Below are 21,999 nucleotides of genomic sequence, written 5' to 3' on the forward strand. Positions count from 1 at the left end.
TATATCTAGGCATACAAAGAAAAGATGAAGATCACCACTGTATTTCTAGACCATACATATACATTTATGAATGCAACAAGTTAGCATTCAGTGTTTAATGTTATTGTATATTAGGTTTTGTATCTGTTAGGGGAAAATTTCAATTATAGAATGTGACTGGCAAAGTTGAAGCATGGGATATTTAGACATATTTTAACATAACCATCCACAACTTAGCAAAAGGAAGAAGAGAATTTACATCACTTATGCCCCTACACTGCACCTGCCAATATAGTTGACATTTTATACATTTTCCTCTGTATAAGATTTACTTACACTTCAAACTTGAGCTCAAAGAACACCACCTCTGTGAAGCGTTCCCTGATTGTCTCTTTCTATGTTCTCATAAGACCTCACGAAGACCTCTTTTATGGAACTGATCACTGTAGGTGTAATTATTGTTTGCATTTCTACTTTCCCCACTAGGCTGCAAGCTCCTTTATACCACCTGGTATATAACTATGCTCTCAGGTGTGTTGAATGAATAGGTGAAATTTTCCTTTCATGATTACATCTCAAGTGGCTATAAGTTATATATTATCATGTAGCCTTCCCTTAGCAACAATTGCAACTTGAAAATGTGTGGTTTAACTCATATTTACTGCTTTCATTAAAGCTATGCATTATGGTTTGAATATGGGATGTCCCCCAAAGTCTCCAATGTAGCAATGCACAGAGGTGGATCTTTTATGAACTGTTTGCATCATGAAGGCTCTAACCATATCAGTGGATTAATCCATTTTGTGGATTCATAACTTGAACATGATATGTTCAACTGGGAAGTGGTGGAAACTGAAGGTAGGTGAGGCCTGCTTTGAGAAAGTAGGTGACTGAGGGGTGTGGCCCTGGGGACTATATCTTGACCCTGGCCCTTTCCTCTCTCTCTGCTTCCTGGCTGCCATGAGGTGAACAGCTTTCTCCCACCATGCCCTCTGTCATGAAGCCCTGCCTCATGACATAGCCCGCAGCATAGGCCTGCAGCAGTGAAATTGGCCAACCATGGACTAAAACCTTTGAAACCATGAACCCAAATAAACCTTTCCTCTTTCATGTGGTTTATGTGAGGTATTTCAGTCATGGCAATGAAAACCTAACACACTTTGTAACATTTTGTGTAAGAATTCAAAAATAATTTGTCCAGAAAAAGGTATTTGTTTCTTTAAAAGGTAACAATAATTTATGTTTTCAGTTACTTCAAATGTAGACTTAGAATTTATGATATATATATATATATATATATTTCCCTTTAGCATATACTTATTCATAGAAAAGAAAAGGATTTTTCAAGTTCCTGTTTTAGCATAGAATCTGTTACACAGAAATAAAAACAGTTATCAAATCAGCACATTTAATTTTGCAAAATGATCGATTCCCATCTGGTATTCACCATTACAATACTTACTGGTGGAAAATATCTAGGTGATTGTAATCACAAATCTCAAAAAATGTTCAAAACAAAAATATCAATCAATAAACATTAATTCACAGTGTTCTATTAAGTGAACTTTCTCATAATCGATAAGCAGGCTGGGTTTTTAGACACAAAACAGACTTGGCTATTTGGGACACACAGATTGTACCTAAGGTGGTTTGTAAATATGTACAGACCTCTGTTGTAAAATCTGAGTTCCAAGGTTATACGATTTAGTCATAACATAGATAATTAATATCTGAGAAGAAATGGTATTCAGGAAAATAATGTGTATAAAATGATCACTCTTGCTGTCCTTGTAGCTAGACTACTTTAGTTCAGGGGGAAGTCAGAGGCGTACAGGACTCATAAGACTGCACTGTTCTGAGCTTCCTGTTTTAATGTCTGATTTTGGAATCACCAGATTCAAGTCTTTAGAATCGAGTCTATCAATTGGGTCCATCAATCTTTCCTCACAGATGTTTCTATGCCAGGAGCCAGTTGCCCTCTGCCTGATGAAATGTATCAGTTACAGTTTTGTGTTCCTTTTATAATTCTTTCTCTCCAAGGAAAAAGATTCTAAGATAGCATTATCTGGGCAAACTTATAGACACCATTGAATCAGGGTTTTTATCATATCACTAATTTAATCTGTTTATATGTTATACCCTATTCACTTCCAAAATTGATCTGAGATCACTAATGCCTGTTTAAAAAAACCTTATTTTACATAAGGAAAAAAGGTTTAAAAAAATCTGCAAACTATAATATCTTCAATTCAGTTTTTATTGCATTTCATTCTGAAAGCAGACCTGCACATCTAAATTTAAATCTTTTTAGAAAACGTGAGGATTTTCTAATGTGGGTGGCAGATTTGTTCACTGTGATGCCTAGCTATCAGAAAGCTCAAGGAATTCAAACCTGCTCAAGCGAACTTCCAACTTTAAAAATGTATAAATAATTAAAGATTAATACATCATCTGCTTTTTCCCTACCTTCCCCCAAGTCTTTCTTTGGCTTCACCACCTTTCTCAGCAAAATTATGGTTTGAGAAAATAAATACATACAGACTAGATATTATTTTCTGGGAAAAAAAGGTAGCTGATCTTGAAATGGTTTATGTCATAGTCCGTTGAGAAGGGGACCTCTTGGCTTGTGAAAAGAGCCACGGAAAGGTACACTTTCCACTGGGAAACCTGGGACACTAAATCCAATGAAAATATTGAACCCATAGACAAAAATAACAAACAAGTCATGTTGGCCCCACAGCTACTACATTCCTGTTGCTGCTTCATCTTGAACTAGTCCTGCGTGGCCATTGTAGCCCAGTGCATCTGCTTAGTATCAACAGAAAACAAATAGAAGACCATTCTCTTCTGGTTCCAAAAGATAAAGTCAGCTAATCCAGAAATGGAAAGCTCAGGAGTGCTTCTTTTGTGGGGAGAAACCTTGAAGGAGGTTCTTGTTCCAAGAGCAGTTGGGACCAAGCTTTGAAGCTGGAACATCACTCAACTCCCACCCATTTTCCCCTTGCATTTATTTTGGTAAAGCTTCCCTGAAGTGTGTGATGCTCGGGTTTCACTGTGAAGCAAAAATTGCTTCCGTTTGTTTGGTGAGATTCTTCCTGACCCATGGGTTTTCACTGCCCTTCAAAAGAAAGGGGCTGTGTGGCATGTTTTGTTTGTTTACTAGCATGGACAATACTTATGTCTGATCAGAACCCCACTCTGTTTGAATAGTGAGACTACTGTTGAATAAACCTGACCATAGGTGGCAAAATGCACAGGTGTACCTTTGCAGGACCCCTAAAGGCACTAGAGGGGCCTCCCAGTCCAGTTGAGGCAGCAGGCCTTTCAGAACAGTCCTGGGAAACTTCAGTTACATATATAACAGTGGTAAAACTAGTGCAGCCTGCTGTTTTCTCCCAATTCCCACTGCAGAGAAATTGCATAGACATCTGAGTATATGGGGAGTAGGATTCCCAGTTCTTCATGTTTGTACCGTCAACAGAGCATCTTCATCTTCTGGCGGGTTGCAGTGAGTCACTGGTCTTCCAGAATAAGCTTCCCTTCCTGCCTGCAGGGAAAGCCCATTTGCTGGCTATGTGGATATGCCTAAGCATGGCATAATCCCTTCCACTCCCTTTTCCCTGGATCACCTTAAACTCAAGCCTTATTTTAAAATAGGAAACCAAAGGAAATAACAATCATAACAATAATGATCATTAATATAGGAATGGACTGTCTTACACCTATGGCTTGCAGGCTGGAGAGGAAGCAGAATGATTATACTAAGCAAAACAGCAGGGTAGAGGGAAAACCCGAAGTAGCTCTTGTTTTACAATGAATTTTAGAACTGGGAAATTTCTCATGGAAATATTGGGTAAAATGTAATTCTGTTCTCTAGGGTGGTAAGCAGAAGCCCAAGGTCTGAAAAGTGCAAGGCGAATCTACCTTTTAGGTTCTTATTCTGTCCAGGTAAGTCCTTCTTATGTGGATGGTATGTTAATACCATACCCACACATCAGGATTGGGGAAGAAAAATAGGATGAATTAAGCACCTCAGTATGATGGTATGTTAGTATAATACCCTGAAATCAGGTATGGTAAGCTAAGAGTGAGAGAAAAATAGCCTGAATCAAGACACATCAGTACGGAGACCCTCTTCATTGCTATCTCTATTTTTATGCATTGTAAGTCTAAAAACACAGTAGGAAATACCATACATTTTTCATGTACTCTAGAGATTGTTGATGCCAAGATCCTACCTGAAGCTAAATAGACAAACATTCTAATTTCCCCCTCCTTTTTTTTTAGTTTAAATATACTAGTTATTTCAGAAGGCATCAAGAAGGAGACAGGTATATTTGCATTGTGCCTGGGAATCCTTTGCCAAGTGCACCATCTTTCTGTTGACATAAGAGCCAGCTTTGTCTCACAGGTCCTCATGGAAAAACAGTGCCAAACTTGGAGGAGGCATTTTATAATTCCTAACCATTTCATTATGGCATTAAGGTGCATTAATTGCTTCATAGTCGTGTGGATATAGAATTGTATTCATTGACTTAAGTTAACAACTTCCTTTCTGCTAAAGCTAGTTAGGAAAAAGCACTTCAAATGGGTTTCTAATGATCTCATAAACACTGTGTTTCTTCTGATTGCTAAGTAGCTTCCTTTCCTTTCTTCTCTTTTTAATTCTCAGCTTCCAGTTCCTCTTCATTATGGTTATGAACAGCTGAACTTAAGATCTGAAGTGTTGTTTTCCCAGTCTTCTCAGAAGCACAATGACTTTATCAGTGATTATGGACAGAAGGATGAATTGTCACTGAAGTAGAAGGAGCCAGATATGAAATCCAACTCAAGTTGAAGCATTTCTTTTTGAACCAATGACAGAACTTACCCTCTGTGTCTGTCTGTCTGTCTGTCTGTCTCTCTCTCTCTCTCTCTCTCTCTCTCTCTCTCTCTCTCTCCTTCCTTCCTGCCTCTCTTTCTCTTCTTCCTTCCTTTCTTTCCTGGGGATCAAACTCAGGGCCAGGTAAGTCTTTCTCACTGAGCTATACCCTCAACCCAACGGGAAACTTTCTTAATCAACTTGTGGATGATCACATGTTCCATAAGAAATGGGGAAAACAAAATGACTTGAAAATTCAAGTTCCACACTTAATATATATTGTATACCAGAAGAAAACTAATCTGGAAGAAAGAAGACATTTATTTCAAAGCCAATAAGTCTGTTTTTTTAAATCCCTGAATGCCAAATATGATCGACTACATCCATGGTCAGTTGGGTTGAAATCTTCTGTGGAAGACCCTTCCTGTAGCTTGGGGTGGATGCACAACTGAAATGGCAGGTGAACCCGCAGCCATGCACTCACATGCCCCCACATATGGCTATTTCTAAGCTACCACTAAACCCTGAAAGAAATAAATGCCATCAACAACCAAGTGCTGCAGATGCCTCTCCGATTCTCTGTTCTGAATCAGTTCAGACAGAGAAGAGGCCCTGTGTTGAAAAACTGCTCACCAAATTTAACAGAATATTCAAAGTGGAAAAACCATGGCCAATCACTTTAGGACTCTTAGTTCTTGCCCTTTTTTACTGATAAAACTAAAATTGCTATAGGTGATTAAAGTATGGTATCCATTTTATTAAAGGCTTTTTCCATGAATCTTGGTAAGAGATTATTTTTCTAAAAACACACATCTTCCGCCAACTTTCTATGATATTTACACAAAATCTACTGAGGATTAAATGTTTTCTAAGAACATTTCCTGTCAGAGTTTTAGACAATCCCTTCCAACAGCTGTGGACAGAACCCCAGCTTCTCCTGTCATGAATGTCCTCCAATGTTTGGAGCCTAAGGAGCAAATAAACATTTACTCCAAGAAACACAGTCCCAGACAGAATACGGACTTTGCTGTACTTTACCTTGTCATAACAATTTAATGGAAATTAATTTGGTAGTCTCTTAACCACTAGCTGTTCTGGAAAATATAAGCATATTTGTAATATAACTGGCACTTCCTAAGACATCTCACACACACACACACATACACACAGACACACACGTAAAATACCATTGAATGCTAATAGAACAGGGGGAAGATAAGTTTAAATTTAAAATTATGTACTTCATGTTTTTTTTTCTCCCTGAATGTTTGTTTTACCTTTTAGGTCACCAGTTTCCATAAATTCCCTGTGTCTTAGCAGCATAGAGGATATTTTTAAACATAGCTCTTATGCTGGAGTGTACATTAAATATTTGTTCAGCTGATTAAAACAGTTCTACATTTATTTAATGTTTAAACAGTAAACAGTTTATTGAAAACTGAAATGTCTTTTTATACATACACGTACACTCACACAGACCTCTCAGAAGAGGGGCTTCTGATATGAGGGTTTCTCAACTTATGCTGCTAAGTGTAAACAGTCCTAGGATCAACACCATTTTCAGACGGGGTTGTCTTCCAGGGAGGGCTGGGCTTCTGTCAGGGGCTGGTCCAGGTCTAGGGTGGGCGGCCAGATTCAATAGGCAAGGGCAGCAGCAACAGGAGGCGGTGAGTGGCTTAAAACCAGAATAAGAGTTTCATGCTGACAGAAACATTTATCTTAGAGGCGAAAAAAACATGGTGTGAGATTTTTAAAGACAGCTCCCACATGGGCTCAGTAGAGGTGTTCTCTGCCCTTTACCCTGGTTTGTTAAAACAGAAGGTATTTTGAACTCAGATAAACTGGGAAAGGTTGAGATTACTTTGAAGAATGACAAACAAATTGGAAGATAAACTTCACAGCAGTGCCTTTGCTTTGTCATCTGTGGAGCCTGAGTGAACCAGAAATGAAATAGTCACTGTGTTTATGTTACCTCCTGCAGTCCCCCAATCACAAGGAGATCCTATGTACCCTCCCATTAATTCTCACCATATCTCTGCATGAGGAGGCATGTGTATACATTCACAACAGCCTGATATTGAGCATGGTGTTATGGGATGTGCTGGTTAAATAAGACCATCTGCTATTATCAGATATAAATGACCAATATGGAGGGTCCCAATGTAGTCTCTTAAAGTTATTAAAATGATCAATGATATTGAACATAATCAAATCTTCTCTGGTTACTTATCAAGTATTTTAATTTCAGATTCTGCATTCTCAATACAATTGTAATATAGGATTGTAACTTCACAGTTAAATGAGATTTTCCTTGATACAAGACACATTTTTAATGTAAAAAAAAAAGCAAGTTGTAGAAGACTATGTTAAATGACACTTTCATTAAAAGGAAAACACACACATCTGTGTTCTTTCCTGCCTGTAGAAATGTGGGACATATTTGAGAAGATAAACAAGAAACTATTGATGATGGCTAACATGGAAAGTGAACACGTGGCAGAAAGAGGCTTTGACTTTTATGCTATCATCTGTGCTGTTTGACTTGCAGCATACAACTTTTAACATGCATAAAAATCTAACTTATACCATTATAAAAAGTACATAATTAGATGTGTTCAAAATAATATTAATAAGAATTTACATCATAAACTGAGTCAACACCTTTCTTTATAAACAAGATAAGTTTCAAACAAGGCAATTTTTCTTGAGTCCAAAGTGACATTATACAGGTGATTAATCTGTGGACATAGATTGTCAAGACAGATGGTGTGTAAGGACTCTAAATATAGATTTTTGCTTATCTGATATTCTCCTCACATTTTTATTCAAAGATGATTATAGTTTGGGTTCCTTGTTTGGGAACTCAAGATGACATTTTAGGAAGATGGGTGGTTTTCCAGACCCTGACCCTTAAGCCCTGCTTATAATTCTCTTCTCGTATTTCATCGTATTTCCTCGTATTTCCTCTCCAAGCTTAGGAGTGCCTCTAGTATTAAACATACCCTAATTTGAATTTGAACTTTTCTTTCCTTTTTCAAGATCTGATTCTTATGATAATAAAGTACAGGAAGGACACCAGGGGGAAAAGAGTGTCCATCCGTGACTATTGTTCTTTTTTAGTGGGTAATTATAGCATATCTAGCCAACACTGAATGACTATTGAAGACCTCGGTGCATAGTTGAGCAAATACATCAGTGCATGTGTGAGTTTTTGCAGGACCTTTGGGCCTTCCCACAGCTCTGGGTCTTCCTCCACTTCCCACATTCCAACAAGCTCCTGTTGTGACAGTCCACTCCACAACCGTTTGCTCCTGGTACTCCTTTGCTTTTCAGGCAAATTTCTCAAGATGGCGCCAATCCAGATACTTTCCCCAGTGTCCATTAAACCTGAGAAAATTCAGGCCCCCTCTCCAAGTCTGATAATGGAGAGGCAGACTACTCCCCTGTTTCTCCTTTTCTTCACCTCCCATCTTTCAATTCGTATATACCTAACTCAGAAAAATAAAAAGCAGATCAAAAAATGTACGACCAAAGCTGAATTATATGTAAGGATCTCCCCCTGTCAGCAGTGATCCTCTCTGACTTTAAGGAAGTGGGAAAAAACTTAATATAAGAACTATGTACTCATAAAGCTGGTGTCACTATTGATTCTCATAACTTTCTGTTTTTGTCCCTGCCCCAACCCTCTGCTTAAATTTATGAAATTCATGGTTAGGAGAATAGGAGCTTTGTTCAAGAATGTGGTTAGAGCATCCATCATTTTTCAACTGACTCTTGGTAAGACCTGGTACATGAGTGGCCCCACTTGTTGGTGGCCCTTTTTCAAAGATAAAGTTGCTAGTGTTTTTTTGTTGTCATCTTTGGACCCCAGGATAATTGAAGAGTGCCATTCAACATGCTTTTACATTCATCCTCTATGTGACATTTCTTTAGGATCAAGAGAGTGGACAGGATTTAAATGTCCGAACAACTGGCATTGTTATCTGATGGCGATGGGAAGAGTTATGCCTTTGGTGCACAGCATTGCTCACATCCATGGAAATTTGCAAATTGAAACATTTGAATGAGAGGACCTTGTACACTTCATTCAATGGACTGTTTTTCTGCCAACCCCTGTCAGTGTTCCAAAGGTTGGAGATGGGTGAGGGGAGATAAAGCTAAGTTGTTTTGTCCTTGGAAAGCTTGATATTGAGTCACTTATTTTCCAATGCTATACTGTCCTACAAACCAAAGCAATAAACTTGAGGGTTATCTGAGTAAAGGGGCTCTCTGAATACATAGATGTAGATAAATGGGAACTTTAATAGAAGAAGGAGCTTTTGGTGTTTGGAAAAGCTATTAAAAAAAAACCCTCCAATTTCTAAATATGTTTGGTAGAACCTAAACTTCACAGGAGTAACTCAGGTATCACTATAAAATAGCAAGTAGGGGAGAGATAGATAGATAGATAGAGAGAGAGAGAGAGAGAGAGAGAGAGAGAGAGAGAGAGAGAGATATGAAAGCGTCCCCATACTTATTTAAATAGAATAGCTCTGTTTTTATTTATTTTACATGACCAATTTCTATCTACAATTCCATTTTATGAAAGGGTTAAAAATGTGAAAATTAGATGTATGGCAAATGGTGTGTGTACATGCAGCTGGGTTAGTTGGATGCTGAGCTTGTCACCACCCCCTTTGTCTCTTTCTCTCTTTCTGTTTCCTGGCCACAATAAGGTGAGCAGCTTTGCTCCTCCACCTCCTTCTCATGGGGCTCTGCCTCACCACAGAGCCAGAAATGATAGATCCAACTGACCATGGATCCAACCTCTGAAACCATAAGCCAAAATCAACCTTTCCTCTTTTAAGTTGTTTTTCTCCAGTGTTTTGTTAAAGTGATGAAAAGATTCTGAACAAAGAAAGGTTTAGTACAACTGATGAAAAAAAGTAATATTGAAAGAAGTTTCACCAGCTGTTCATGATGTGAGTTTGTGAATGCATGTTTGTGTGGATGCCAACCTGAGTCCAGGTGGTGACTCAGTCTCTAACCTTCCCAAGGCAACAGATGTTGATGTAAAAATGAGAAACAAAATCAGTGGTTCTAACCTTCTACTCTTCTTACTTTTCTCTTATGTATAATTCCTCACCAACGTAAATCCCTGAAGTGGCTTTGCTCCTGGATGACATCTTTCAGAATAGATATTTCACCTTTCAAAACTCCTTGAGTGTGTCCAACACAAGGGCTTACTCCCTCTTCTGCAGTGGCAGACTGCTCCCTACCTCCACCCTGTCTGTCCCTTATAAAGGTGGCTACATCATAAAAACAGGAAATGTTTTCAGGCTATCACCCAAATGAGCTGATTAAAGTAATTTCAATGCTGCCAAATGTTCACAAAGTCTTGACAGTGTTTAGGAGAGACCTTGCTGAATCCCTCAAGTAATGATGTTGAAAACCACAGGATGCTGTGGGCTTTGCCACAGGGAGCCTTCTGACACTTTTAAGCAGATGGCAATGTATACATTTCTCTTATGTATAATACTTCTCTAAATTAAAATGATTTTTCAAAAACAATTCTCTTAGAGATAGAATGAGACAAAAACAAAAACAAAAACCTTACCCATACCCACCAGTAGACAGCCTCATTTATGCAAGCCATGGGAAAATTAGAAGTCACGGTACTATAGTATATTTTTTTTACAAGCCTCTTGAATGTTAAGTGCTGAGAAAAATTAAGTTTTCACATTCCACTGAGGTGAGACTTCTCTGAAACCCAGGTAATGAGGAAGGCAGACCTTTAACACCATTCTACACAAGAATGATGAAATGACCGTCACCTAATTTGATTTGTAAATAATAATTTGTTAAATTGCATGCACTTTTTGTTCATGCTCGGAGTTTAAAATAACAAGAAATCTTTACCCATGAATTTAGCTTCAACAATCTATCCAAAGGCTCAAAATAGAGACTGCTGACTGGGTACCCAAGAGCTGACTGACAACTAGTTCTTACAATGGCTAATTCTGTCAACCAACAGATGTTTCATACAAAATATTGATATTTTAAACACTGTTGTTCCCCTGAGTGAACCATATTGACTAGTAGTTTGGTATTCACAGATCCAGTATAGATTTTTATATTGAGATTCAGTCTCATTTTTAGTTTTTTTTTTTTTTGAGTGTTCACAGATCAACAGAGACATACATGCCACTGTCCTCTGGAATGTCCTCAACGCAAAGGTTTAATCATCATAGTGCTTGAGTCTCCTTGGTTGCATTTTTGAAGTATGATATCTATTTCTCATTGGCCCCATCAGGGCAACCTGAAGAGACCATGCACTTTTCAAGAACATGAATCGTTAGCTTAAATCTCTTCTATTTATCTGCTTAACAAATGCATTTAGTGTAAGGCACTGTCCCAGGACCTCTAGGAAAGGCAAAGGAGCAGGATAGCTATTTCTTAGGCTAGATGAAGTTAGAGTCTAATATGAGAGGAGGTTATGTGGATTTAGAGCTAGGCATAGCATCCAAGAAGGATGAGGAAAGTGCTCTGGCAGAATACCAACAGTCAGGATTTATTTCATATTGTCTATAGACCCGATACTTGGCTAAATGCATTATAAATATTATCTTATTTGATTGTGTTAACAAAACTATAAGATTGATATTGTAATCCTCATGTTCTAGAGGAAGAAATAGAGAGTTAGAGAAATTTAATAATTTTCTAACTATTAAATTAGCTATACTTGTTAGAGATCCAGCTAGTCATTAGTCCAGATCTTTATATTTTAAAGGCCTCTGCTCATAACCACCATACTTTACTCTTTTCCAGTGTACTCTTTTCCTATAAAGATAGCTATTATGCTATGAGTGTTCAGTGGAGAGAGTAAATACTTCAGACTTGATAAAAAATGGGAGATTAAGAAGTGGCATTTGGCCTGGTTTCTGCAGGATTGGTGAAAGGAGGGAGAAGAGAGATTGGAGAAAGGGATGAGAAATCTAGAAAGAGAGCAAAAACATAGAGCCATGGATTAAAGGTCTTGCTTGGGAAAACTGGAGAAGAGTATCTTTGAAGAAATGTTTCCCATATCTTATAATTCATCTGACTGTAGCATTCTGAACTCTTAGCCAATCATGCAAAACCTCTCAGTTGCTCAGTCACACCAGCAACTTATATGCATGTACATACATGCTCATTTGTGTTGGTCCACATGCATGTGTGTGAAAGAATCTATTCCTCCTTGGATACTTAAAATGTTTGCCTGATGAAGAACTACAGGAGGAAGGGCTGGCCTCTTCTACCACATGGTCCAAAACACCACACCATCAGTTCATAAACAACAGGATCATAACTTCCCAGAAAGTGAATTTAGGCCCACTGAAGAAAGAATTGAAATGAAAAACCCAAACAAGAAGATTGAACATTAACTTCTCATTGGAATCACACACATCAACTGTATTTTTTACTTTTTTGACTGTGGCATAATTATATAACATTAGCATAGATCAGTACCATATTTTCCTTGGCATAAACTTCCATTAGAATGAGAAATACTATTTCATACCAGAATTTGAATATAAAAATATTATTTTCATATTTATAAATGAGTAAGAGAATGGACACTTGGCAGACCTTCCATTCTGTATGTCTTCAAACTGCAGAGTAAACTTGCCTTGATTAAAAAAAATAAAGGAAAAAGAAAATTTAAAAGCAGACTTTAAAAGAGAGATCACTATTTAGAGATTATCAGTTCTGACCCACTGGCTTTTCCCTGCCTTACATGGCTTTGGTATTTTCTCCAATTGCTACACAGATTAGAATCAGAGGTGGTGTAATTCTGTTTCCCTAAAAGGTAAAAATCCAAATGATGAGAATGAAATAGAACCAATGAACATGGTCTCCTACCTCTCCTACGTTGGGAATACTTCAGAGCACAAATAACTTCTTGCAAGGAATTACAATTTTAAAATGCACTTATAATTTTTTAAAAGTGAACAACTTAGGTTCCTCGTCTTAGTCTAAACACCGCTACTAGTACCTCTGAGAAATCACAAGTTTGTGATCTTTCTCCCTGTGCCAGAAGACTCCACAAACATAATTGTTCTCTGCTTTTTATTCCTGACACATGCAAATGAGAAATCATTTTGAACCTGAGATTTGCACACTATGCCATCTGTTTAATTTAACCTAACAGGTTAGAAAAGTCATTTTCCTTCATATGTTAGAAGAAGAAAAAAGAGAAGGAGAAGATGGCAAAACAAAAGATGTGAGTGTAAGGCAGAGTGCATGGGTAGGACCATCCATTGTCCTCATATGCAAGGTCAGACCACTATGAATGCAGAAAGAGCTCTCCACCAAAGGTGCAAATGAAGCACTTGATTCTGAGAGTTCGAAAGCTGGAGTAACTGGATATTCTGCAGAATGAGTTTTTCCAAGAGAATAAATTATAAGTGCCATCAAATCACTCCACTAAAATACAGGTTCCACCAGAGTTGAGTCATAGCAGTGGGAAGTTGGATGTCAGCTTTGGAATTCCACAGTAGGAGGAATTTGTAATGATGCAGCCTCTAACTTCCATGACTTTTGCTGGGGTGATGTCGTTTTGTGGGAGCTAAGGAAGACTTGTGTTTCAGACTATGTCTGAGAGGTCTGTAGCAGCAGCGCTTTCTTTCCAAAGGAAGGGAAGAGAAGATCCATTCCTTATGTCTAAAGGAAAGAAAGGATTTGGGGATAAAATCTCCCAGCAGCATTGTGGCTGCTATAAGGCCCATGGAAGGTTTTCCAAGAATAGGGAGTCACAGGGTCTTGGAGCTTTCAGATGTTTAAGCAAAGGCAATGGGTTTGTTTTATTTTACTGGTTTTTGCTCCTTCCCAAACTTAATTCTGAGTTGCATGGTTCTCAATCTTTCCACTACACATTGAATTTAAGGCAATGTGGTTGATCCAGCACCTTTGCATTTCCATCAGAAATACTTGAATTTCCTACAGAAGTACAGACTGTCTCGACTCTAAGCTTCATTGAGTCATTTGTGTTTCAAAGAGGAAACGATGTCTTTAAGAAGACATCTCCTACTTTATTTTTCTAACTAAATCTTGTTCAGTGGTTGATTATCAGGGAATAAAATCATCATAATTATGCATGAGGCACAAGACCTCACTAGAATACCAAAAAAAAAAAAAAAAAAAGGAAAGGAACATGGGAAAAAAGATGCTAAAATAAACATCAACCAAGTTGTAATCTAAAATCAAAGTGAGAAGCTGGGTGGTGACTTTGTAGTAGAACACCAGCCTAGTATGTGCAAGGCCCTGGGTCTGATCCCCAGCACCACAAAAATAAAAGTAATAATAATTAATTAACTACATTAAAGTTAGCACAAGTGAATGCGAGCAAAAAGTCGACTGAGAAAATACCTGACTTCTTCCCCTCAAAAGGTCCGATTTTAACATGTACAAAAGTAAAAGTCTAAGGGTGGATGAATTCCAGCAATGTTTGAGAACCTTGTGAGATTTCCATAGTTCCCCCTGTAGTTTGAAACTCAAAATAGGCACTCATAATGAAAACATGCAAAGACTCTTAACTATAACACTGCTAGCAGGCATTGCTATAACAGCAAGACAATTGAGCGGTAATGGGTGAGTAGGAAGAAAATTAAGTAGTTTGCTGAGATACAAAAAAAAAAAAAAAAAGCTAAGCCAGAACATATTTGGCCTCATGTTCAACTTCAAACGCAAAGTCAGTTCATTAGTGTAATTTAACCTTTTCATAAGCCTTTCAATGATAAATTCCATTAATACATTGGAAATGCCAGCTGTTAAGAATAGCCTATGACTATGAGAGGTATTGAAAAAGGTGGGCTGGGCTATGATCTCCTCCTGCCTCGGTAAAAATATGAGTGGATGGCAGGTTTTTACCTTTTCTGTCTACAGTAAATGTCCTCATTCCACTCAGCCCCAAGCCTTAGGGCAAGCCAGGGTTTGCAACCATTTACTGTAATAATAGCAAGACAATTTAGCAGTAATGGATAAGTAGGGAGCAAATTAAGCCGTTTGCTGAGATACAGAAATGAAGCCAGAAAATATTTGGCCTCATGTTAGGCTTCAAATTCATAGTCAATTCATTAGTGTAATTTAGTCCTTGCATAAGCCTTTGAGTGATAAATTCTACTAATACATTTGAAATGCCAGCTGTAAGAATAACTCACTGAGTATTGAGTAAAATTAAAAGATGGGCAAGAATAAATCCTTCATTTTCATCTCATATGGGAAGATTTATGAAAGCCTTTGAGAAGAAGCATCTGTCTGCTAGCTGTAAATTGAGAGTATTAGGGGAAAACATTGGAATATTTTGGTTACATTAGCAAGAGGAATGTATTAAGTCCAATGCTTTTGAGATCTATCCTTTTGTGGTTTGAAGATTATTTTTGATGAAGAACATGTGAACTTTTTGAATACATATCTTGCTTGGGAACAAAGGCCGCAGCACAAATAATATTAAATGGTTGGTGTTTGGGGGAGTGGTTTCTAAGAAACACAATCATGTGTGGGATGTTTGTAACTTTTTCTTTCCATATGGATATTGTTTTCTCTATGCTTATGTGTATTCTCTTTCAAGCCCATAGAGACTACAAAGATTTGGAACAGGGATGGAGAATACAACCAACCAGTATTTCATGTCCTTAGCAAAAAAAAAAAAAAAAAAAAAAAAAAAGCATATTGAGCCCATTTTACTAGTTGATTTTTCTCTTTTTGGTGTCTTCAAATTGGATAAATTCATAACAAAATAAACAATTCACTAGGAAAAATGGAACAAAGAAGTGCATTTGCTTAAATACTTATTATTACAATGTGCTTTATGTAAATTATCTCAGTTCCTCTTAAAAATTTGTAATCCAGACAGAGTGGCATGTACCTCTAATCCCAACTATTCAAGAGGCTAAGGCAGGAGGTTTGTGAGTGAGGCTAGACTGGGTAATACAGCAAGACTCCATCCCCAAAAAAGAAAAAAAAATTGTGATACATGTTGTATTCTCAACTTATATAAAAGAAATTGCAATTTCAAAGCAATAGTAACCTCTGAAGGACAATAGCTAGTCAGGAAAAAAATTGAGATATTAACCTGGGTATGCCTGAGTGCAAGGAGGGAGACTCCTGCAGAGGATGTTGGCCAGGAAGAGCCTGGTATGTCCAAAACTGATGGGTGCCAAAAGGCTCTGGCAGCATGCTGTGTCTGGAGCAGCCAACCCACCACAGTCCTCTGACCCCTTTCTCCTTGTCAGTTTGTTGATTTTGGCCTCAGCTGTGTTCTTAAACTCTTCCTGCTTTGAATTGTCATCTCTGGAGAAATACCTTTGGACTGACTTTTGTCTATCATCAAGTTTGATTTAGGTTTGAAAAAAAAATGTAGATATACTCACTGCCCAGTCCAATCTCTGGGCCAGATAACTGAGTCAATACTTGGAGCCCATATTATACAGGGTAAAGGGCTATACCACTTCTATCCTTGTTCCTGCCCACTGGGGTTGCCAGTCTTAGTGAATAAAAACATAAAACATTCAGTTAAATTCTAATTTCAGATAAACAGCAAACTTTTGGGGGATGGGGGTAAAAGCTTATCTGGTGCAGTGCCTTGGCTGTAATTATACTGAAATAATATTCACTGTTTACTTAAAATTCAAATTTAATGGGCTTTCTTATATCTGCTCTGATAACCCTGAATTCCATGAAGCAGGAGTGTAGGTTTACAATACAGAATTAACCTTACCTAAAAGAACCCTTGACACTTTGTCTTCTTCTCCTAGAAGAGGATCTCTAGGAAAAACAGTTTTTTCTTTTTCTTTGTATTTAATCTGGGACCCTGAGCCACATGGAGAGTCTAACATTATGATATTTGAAGAGGGACTTGGGCCACCAGTCATTTTCTCAATCTCCAGAGGGGATAGAAACTAAAGATACCAGCTTGGCCTCTGAGGGACTCAGTCAACTATGGATGTTACTGATTCCTGATGCAATTCTGGACACCAATGTTTGGGGAAGGTTTCCTAAAAGAAAATACTCCACATAGACTGTCACACACCTTTTCCAAGAGGAGTTGTCAGTGACACCACAGAAAGAGGACAAATGCAACGTCCTCTTTTGGAACACTCCTGGACCCTGCAGTATGCATCTCCTTCCTTGACTCCTTTTAATCTCTATCCTTTCCTATAACACATCAAAATTGTATTAATAGTGAGTTACATATGAGTCCTTCTATAGAATTATCAAAGTTGAGGGTGGTCACAGGAACCCTTGAACTGGCAGTTGGTGTTAAAAGTAAAGGTGGTATTCTTACCAGGCACAGTGGAGCAGGCCTGAAATCCCAGCAGATCAGGAGGCTGAGGCAGGAGGATCACGAGTTCAAAGCCAGCCTTAGCAACTTAGTAAAACCCTTTCTCTAAATAAAATACCAAAAAGGGTGGGAAAAATGGCTCAGTGGTTAAGGATCCCTGAGTTCAACCCCTGGTGCACACACGCATACACACACACACACACACACACACACACACACACACACACACAAAGCCAATATTCTGAACTATACTTTTTCTTGCTTTTAGGGTAGAGGAGCTGCCTTTTCTGAGTTTAGAATTTGGAACATATTCCGTGTGTTGGAGTTCTCAAATCCCCTGCCCAAATGTTGCTGTGCATGCTTTCTGAGCCTGTGCAAGCATCTTCCCCAGATTTATTGAAGAGAACCAGGCCACTGATTTGGCACCTAGGGAAGAGGGGTGGTTGTGGTGACTATGGGGGCCAGTGATGTAGTTTGTGTGCGTAGATCTGTAGAATTCTTTCACAAGCCTGAAGAGTAGGGCAAGTGTGATGGGGGCTTCCATTTGTACTTTATGCTCTAGGCCTAATAAAAGAGGGTGAGAGTAGCTTCATCCTCTCTTTCCTTGCATTCTTAGGTAATTTGGGGTTGGTCCACCCTTTCCACTTTTCTCTGACTTGGCAAAACAATAACTAGAGACTTTCCCCCACTACCTTACTTAGATAGGTACATGTATCTCAAAATACATTCTTATTAAGCAAAAAACCAATCTTAGTCTCATCAATCTTAGTCTCATTTTCAGCTTCTGACTTGGGGATGTCAACTGACCTATATGGAATGTTCTGGATTCTAAGAAGCATGTTATCATAAAATTCACCTCTGGCATAGAAGTTTCTTTGGGGAAGGAGGGAGAGAATATTTCTTATGAAAGTTTACACATTTATAAACTAAAAGGTGCATTTTGTTTTCAGAAACTTTAAAATATGATAAACATTGTTAAGACTAAAGAAATGTGATGTGGGCTGAGGATGTGGCTCAAGCGGTAGCGCGCTCTCTTGGCATGCGTGCAGCCCAGGTTCGATCCTCAGCACCACATACAAACAAAGATGTTATGTCCACCGAAAACTAAAAAAAAATAAATAAATATTAAAAAAATTCTCTCTTTCTCTCTCTCCCCCTCTCGCTCTCTTTTTTTTTAAAAAAAAAGAAAAAAAGAAATGTGATGTATTTAGTATCATCACACCTCTCTGTTGCTAGAGCATTTAATCACATCTCCTCTCCTTTGGTCTCCTTAGATCCTCATTAAAACTCTTGCTACAGTATCAAGGTGCACTCATCTCCCTAACCTCTTCCACCTTCTTTCTCTCTTCCCTGCACTCCAATTACTGAAATTGGTCTGTGACCTGAGGACTCCACCCCAGTGCAGCCTGATCCTCACTTCTCCCCATCGGCAGGCCTTTATTTGGCAGAGAGAGGAGTTGTTAGCAGGGCCTACCATGTGTCTGGGATGAGGTTTGGTTTGGGGCAGGAGAAATGAAAGGAAGAAGTGGCTGCTACACAGAGAACGGCTGTGAGGCCTTGTTTCAGATAACCTCCAGGATGAAGAGCGGCAGTCTAAAGATAAGAAAGGATGGGTGAGCAAGTCACTTTACCTTCTGGGCCTTAGTTACCTCCTCTGTAGAGGGGTATTAATGATTTCTACATTATGGGGTTGCTTGACTATTAAGTGAAAAAAAATTTTAAAAAATATATATCTATACATACATACATACTTATACAGATAGATAGTATATATGTGTGTATGTGTTTGTGTGTGTGTGTGTAAGACTTTGCCTGGTATCTGGTGCTCATTAATTTCACATGTTATATTAAGTTTGAGCCTAGTTCAGTTCCTAACAGAGAAGGCAGTCTATGGCAGCTCTAATTATGATTATTGTCAACTCTTCCTCCAAGGTAGCTCTAAGGAAGAGTCCTTCCCAAGTCATTTGGAGGACAGGGAAAAATGCAAAGAGGAATGAGTCAGAAATAATGCAGATAGAGTATTTTAGTATAAACAGAGTCTAGGTATCTTTCTAAGGAAAGGAGAGAAAGTTCTGGATGCTTCTGGCTCTTTTTCTCACACAGGTAGAGATGAAGTCCAGAGAACATCCAATGCCTAGCTCTACATATAAACCCATGGTTAGAAAAGACAGGAAACTGACAAGTCTTCCTGCTTCTGTTCCACCTGCCCTGCCTTCCCTTGGGGAAGTAACCTAAGTGATCTGAAGCCATAGAAGGGATGTGTTTCATCTTCAGAGAACAGAAGAGAGGGAGAAGCTGGTGCTACCTGTGACCTGAGAGGAAAGGGAATGATGTGAAAGCAAGGATATTGGGAAGGAAGTGAAAGGGAAGTAGGCAGGGCTACTCCCAGGAAGTAAGAAAAGAGGTATCCAGGAAGCCATGCAGACTGAGTGTGATGGTTTAAATATGAGGTGTCCACCAAAAGGAGCAAACACAAAAAGTTTTAGAGGTGAAATAATTGGGTTCTGAGAGCCTTAACCTAACCCGTATGTTAATCCACTGATAGGGGTTAACTGGACGGTAACTGTGAGCAGATAGGGTATGGCTGGAGGAGGTGGGTCACTGGGGTATGTCTTTGGGGTTTATATTTTGCCCTTGTTGAGCAGAGCTCTCTTTCCGCTTCCTAGTGCCATGTTCCCAGTTGCTTTCCTCTGCCATGCCCTTCTGCATGATGTTCTCCCCTTCAGCCCAGTGAAAAATCTGACTGAAACACCTGGAGATTCTCAGGAGAGTGGCCTAAAAGCTTCTGTAATTCTCAAGAAAAAGTGTCATCAAACAAAGAAAATCAGAGGAAAGGTTATGGGGGAATGTTCTTCTGCCATCATGACCATTGCAAAGAGAATCTAGACAAGTCACAAGTCGCCAGTGATGGGCTGCACTGGCTGGATTCTATAACTTTCCACGAAGGAATCCTGGGAATGTAACCACAATTTATAATAGTATTTCTGTGGGAAAACTGATGTCTGACTCTCCCATTTTCTCATTTCCCCACTGGCCAAGAAATGAATTTCTAAAATGCAAACCATGCCCAGAAAGGTGATGGCTATGGCTGTCCTCCTGAGTAGAGAAAGATGTGTTTCTTTGTTTTGCTCCAGACAAAAGCAATTGAGGCCTTGGAAGCAGATCAAAGAGGGCTCCACATGAATGCTGTATGGAGCAGGCAGTTGACCCTGGAACATGCAGTGTCCCGGAGAATGTTCCCACATTAAGTTGGATGGAACTCAAAGCACATTTGCTCCAACTTTTCACCTTAGTGGCTCCCTTATTTAGTTCTCTCTATATACTTTTGTTTTATAAGTCTCCCTTCTTCTTTGCACCCCCTTACCACTGCTTCCAGGGGGAAAGAAACTACATCCAATGTAAAGCCATTTGGATTTTTTTCAATCCTGAACTCTTATAGCAAATTGGAATCTACACGGTCAGGTCTAATTCTTTATTTTTATTCCTCTATAAAATATAGATTAATGTTTCACAAATTTAAATAATATGTCTTGAAAAATATTGTCAGAGTTTTAAGGCCAAAGTCTGTCCTATGATTCTGTCCTTCACAGAGCACTGCTCAGTGGAGATTCAAGATCGTCCCTGCAGAGGTGTGGTTTGCTCACATGTTCACAGACAGTGATGACTGCTGCCTGATTAATCTTTAACTGCTATCACTACCACCATCACATCATATAACCCTGTGTCACCACCCAGAATCACCACTGCCACTGGAGATTTTGTATTGCAATTCTGAGTTTATAAGTGTTTCCACATACAAATTTTATTTTATATGCACAACTACATTATCAGGGAGGTATTATTTATTATTCCATTTTATAGATGATGATAAAAAAAGATGACTCTCCTGTGTGACAGATCTGCAAGTCAGAATTGTTTTAGGTCCTCCCTGAAGGCACATGTTCATGTTTGTGTGAGCATGAAACAATGAGACTGTTTTCAAACACTTTGAAGTGTTGTTCTGATTATATAACAAACCTCCTAAAATTTTAGTGATATAAAAGACAACCATTTTCTTATGCTCCCGATTCTGTTTATTAGGATTTAGGGACAGGAACAATGGGACTGGCTTGTTTCTGCGCCATGATACCTGGAGCTTATCTGGGTGAATCACATTCCTGCAACCACATAGCTGGGGCCTTGGTCCTTTTCCACATGTCATCTGCTGGGGCTGAAAGTCTGAGATAGTTCTTTCATTAGTATGTACCTGGCACATAGGCAAGAATGGCTGGAATAGCTAGAAGTGCTCACTGTCACTCTTTCCCAATATGTCCATCTTGGGCTTTTTCAGAGCATCGAGTTTTTAGAGTTGCCAAACGTATTACATGGTGGCTGGCTTCCTCCAAAACAGGGGGCCCCAGCCACAAAGATGGAGTTGCATAAATTCCCATGACCTAGAAGTCACACAATCACTTCCATCACGTTCTATTGGCTATATTTGGCCAGAGCAGAGCAGTGTGGATGTGTACTATATAGGAGACATCTATGGAGATCAATTATCACAGTAGTTTTAATTGATTATTATCACAAATACGCAATTCCCTTGCTCCTGCTCAAAACATTCCTTGAAAGAAGGAAGAATGTCAACAACAATTACAACAATAAAATAGATCTCTTTTGCAATTGCTACAGTCAGAATTAATTATCTATAGTTTAAACCTGCAATTGCCCCTTTTCATCACAAGGAGGTATGCTGTGTTAGTAGCTTTTCATTACTATGATCAAAATACCTGACAAGAACAATTTAGAGGAGGAAAAGTTTATTTTGAGCTCACAGTTTCAGAGGTTCAGGCCATGATCAGCAGATTCTATCACTCTG

This window comes from Ictidomys tridecemlineatus, chromosome 4 (genome assembly GCF_052094955.1).
Source record: "Ictidomys tridecemlineatus isolate mIctTri1 chromosome 4, mIctTri1.hap1, whole genome shotgun sequence".
NCBI lineage: Eukaryota > Metazoa > Chordata > Mammalia > Rodentia > Sciuridae > Ictidomys > Ictidomys tridecemlineatus.